The following is a 4,463-nucleotide window of genomic DNA, read 5'->3' as shown; positions in this document are numbered from 1 at the left end:
TTGCAGGTGGAACTTGGTTGTTATTCTCACTTTAAATTTCCAGAACACCAATATTTTCTGCTTTCAAACTTCTGGCTTCTGACCTGGCCAGACACCTTCACAATTTTTTGTTTCTAACCACTAATTGTCTTTTGAGACCTAGATTTAAAGTGCCAATTATCCATGACCTGCATACTTCAATGTCAAAGAGTTCAGCAACAAACTCTAGGGCAGGCTGTTCCAGCTTCTTGACAAGAGGAGATGAGTTTTTACTACTGGAACTTACTTGGGGGCCAGTTGGAAAAACCACCTTGTAGTGTTATGGAAAGGTGAAAGATAACAAAAAGGCAGGACAGAACTGACTTGTGAACAACCCAAGGAGAGCTCTAACAGTTTAAGAACAGAGATAAAATTCTGGAAAGCAGAAGCCTTCTGGTTTTATTCTCAGATCAGTAAACAATGGGCCATGTGGAATAAAATATTGAGGATTACATGGTTGTCTACTTCTTTCCCCAGTTTACCTACAAATACAGCTGCCTACACGTACACAGCTGAGTAGAGGTCTGAGTTTCCAAGATTTTCATCAAAATTCCAAAGAATCTGGAACCACTCCATTTCTGCAAAGCAAACTGCAGTTTTAAGGAGCCTGGTCACATCTCGAGGTTTGCTCGTGTACCTCATGGGAACCTTGTGAGAATTACTAGGTGGGAGTAGGAGTTCATACAAAAAGGTATTCAGCATGGCTCACAGCCCATCCATTTCTACTCCTATAATCATGAGTAACAGAGCTGAACCTTACAGATACTTTTTTACTTGGTACAAAAGGCAGAGCAGAGCACAAGCTAGGGACTGAGAAAGGCATGCTGCAGAAGCATCTTCTCTTACCTCTTGCAATATTCTGTACACAAAGAAACTGCCTCAGAAGCATTTTTTCAACTCCCTCCTATTTACTTATTTATTAAACTCACATTTATCTTATTTTCAAGGTGACAACAGAAGAGTTTGATTTTTTAGGCCAGAGTCTCGTCTCCAGCCTCCACATCTTATACCCTGTCATTTTTGAAAGATACCCTTTTTTTTTCCCATCCAATTGGCAAGCAGTTTGAGTCCTGCAATGATTGGTAGAAACTTAAGGCAATTTTCCTAGGATTTTTGTCTTTCCACTCTGCACTGCCCAGCTCTGCCAGGTTTCATTCACCCCACCTACGTTTGAGAGGGCTGCCTTACACATTACCAAATACAGCTCCACACCGGTCTATATTATAACACTGGTCTGGATCTCCATCATCTTTTGGGCTATACTGATTGCCCAGACAGATCTGCTTCAGGTGAAATTCTTGCCAAAAAGACATCTCCCTGTTTTTTTCCAAATTAGCAAAAAAGGCATAAAAAATACTGATGTTTTATGTTTTCCGGGAATATTCTCACACTCTTTCTAGGATTAAGCAAGGACATCTCTTTGCCCTCCCATTATTACACATGTGCACAGTTATAAGAAAATGCTCTGAAGGGACATCAAGCAAATAATACCAATTTTCAAAATTCTATAGCAATATATTTATACAAATTACAGAATTCTGTATGTATTTACACACCATTACAGAATACCAAGTAAAAATAACACCAATCGTTCTTTTCTTTTTCCCTCAGATTTTTCTTCAAGTCAATTTTAGAGCTCGAGAAAGGTGCCAGATGGGCAGCACTAGAAGGTGAAGACTTCTGTTTGTCCACAGCACAGGAGGAGAGGCACTGCAAGCCTCCCTGCTTTGCCGTGTCAGCTCTCTGCAGCCCTGATTTAGCAGGATCACATAAGGAGCAGGAGGGTGTCCGTGCCCCTTCACACCTTCCTGGCAAAGGAGCTGAGCAGCACCCAGGTGACAGTGGCTTTGCCCATCCCTCACCCAAAACCAAACAGAAATAGCTCATTTCACACAAGGGACTGAACAGAATCGGTTGTTCGCTACCCGAAACAGGCCAAATTTGACCCAGTGAACCTGCAGGGAGTGGCAAACTGCCAGCTCCTGGGCCTTCCAGTCTTGCAGTAATGCCTAAGTTAAATTACATGTTTCTATATTTACATAAAGTCAGTATTTACACACCATTATGGGTTATTCGAGTAAATCGGTTACAGTTTATTTAGAAGGACTGCCATAAACTCATAACATTTTTCTCGAGTTTAATCCTTTCTGTAGAAAAATACAAAAAAAAAAATAAATTAAATAAAACATGTCAACTAGTAGTAATGATTAGCCTATGACTAAAAAAAATCCAAGTCAATTTAACATTAAGACTTTAACTGTGGCCTAATATTGTGGCCTTGACTCAGAGTCATTTTAACCTTTGCAGATAATTTCCTGGTGTATGTCAGATTTACTGAAACAGCAGAGAGTTGCAACCTCCCTTCCTCGTGGTGGGCTTGATGCATTTACCACAGAGCAGTGAGCCCTGATCCTGCCCAGGAGCGCCTTTTCTTCTCCTACAATCTCTGCATGGCCCACACGAACGATCCGGCACCCGAGCGACCCACAGCAGCCAAACCATCCGAGCCCCAAAGGCTGGGACACAAACGTGTGGGCTGCAGCAGAAGGCTGTAAATTCCCTGGCAATAACAGTCCCTAGACAAGTACCCTACAAATCAACTAATGTAATTTACGTCTCTTTATCATCCATGAACAATCCCAACAAAACGCCATGTTGTGTTTGAGATCACTGATATCGCCGGTTGAGACATGGCTCCTCCTACCTGCTTCAGCACGGTCAGGGAACGTTTGTTCAGCACACCGACCCAGAGGTCATTCCAGAACAGAAATAAGTTTCAAACCATATAAATCAGATGGACAAGGGTGCTGTAGAGCAAAAATTTCTTAATTACAAGTAGGCTACAACCTTTTACATCACTCCTCCAAAGGAGCTCCCGTGCGTACGCAGACAGCCAGGGTGTCAGGACCAGCCCTGCTCCCAACATATCCAATGGTGAAGGCTACGCTCAACTTAATGGCACTGGATTGAAATCCTAAGGGATGAAACAACTACAAAATGCATTTGTCATATGGATCCTAACATGGTTTTCGTCTCTTTTTTATTTTTTCCCCTTTTCTTCAGAGTATTAGGGGGGAAAATGCCTCTTCCTGAGGGTCAATTTCTAAATGGTCACTGCTAATCAACGTTTTCTTGTGCTTATCTTAAAATGCTACATACCCTTAAATATTATATACTGTCTCCTCACTTAGGGTTCATGAATATTTGAACATACTTTAGGAAAAACAATAAAAATAAGTCTAATACTGTCCCCCTCATTGTCATTATTGATAGAGATTTATTAGTTTCATTTTGCAAGTTTTACTTTAGGAAGGGTGCTAATATCATGTATTATGACAGTTCACACTGAAAGCAATTTTCCATAAAAGGTATTACAATGACCCCTATGGAACTTGTATAATTTCATAGTAGATAGTCAAGTGCACAAATAAACATGTTTACAAGAGTGATCCTGTTAACCTGGTTCTTGCCCTCTGAAATATTTATGTGTTCTTTGTGGAATCTTAAAATTAGTATAATTGTTGTTGGTATTACTTATGTTGTTTCTGGCATTCTCTTTAGGAAAAAAAATAGCATATTTATCATTTAGCTTTGGTATAATCTGCAATAGGTTTTAACAAGTAGAATATATTCCAACTCCTATATTTTCCACAGCTGTGAAATTTACAATGATGTAAGAAGTCACTTTATCTGAGAGGAAATATTACAGACACATAAAAAAAACTTGAAGACCCAGTTTTCTCTTTAATCCTCTGGGGTAAGCTATGAAACAAGCAGTCAGAAGAGTGAGGACTCAGTGTCATGAGTGGTGTGCATACTTGTACAATAATACGGGCACAAAAGAGATTGTCGCCTTTAGTACATGAGGGTCACTAGAATTTATTATTGTCATTACCTTTTTATTGTTGGCTTTTTTTTTTATCCATGCACCTTTATATTTACTTGCATGAATTTACCACAGGTTCATAGTGGCCTTTGCCATTTCAATGCTTACAGAGCCTAAAGCTTCCAAAATGCCTATCTGGCCTGTACATATTTCATTAAAAATAAACTCTATATAATAAATAAATATATAAAATAAATAAAATGTTGCCTTTGGAATTTCTATAAATAAATTTAACTTTTTATTTTTATTTTTTTTACTAAGAGGTCTTTGCTTTAAACTCAGTGGGGTGAGACCCAGAGAGCGATTAACTGAAAAGTCTCTTGTTTAAGTAAGACTGCACCCTCCATGCCTTTGTAAATGCAGCGTACACTTGAGCAGGCCACCAGCCAAAAATCCTGATGAATCAAAGTATGGCAGCTATGCTGATATGTGACGAAGTACAACTGATCAAAAATTTAAAAGCGTGTCTATTCCCCAGCATGCATCAGGCCTTCCTCCTCCTCCTCCTCCTCACCCTCCTCCTCCCCTCGGCTCCTCTCTCTCGCGCTCTCACTCCCAT

Source organism: Ammospiza caudacuta, chromosome 2, assembly GCF_027887145.1.
Source record: "Ammospiza caudacuta isolate bAmmCau1 chromosome 2, bAmmCau1.pri, whole genome shotgun sequence".
NCBI lineage: Eukaryota > Metazoa > Chordata > Aves > Passeriformes > Passerellidae > Ammospiza > Ammospiza caudacuta.
This window is presented reverse-complemented; position numbering follows the sequence as displayed.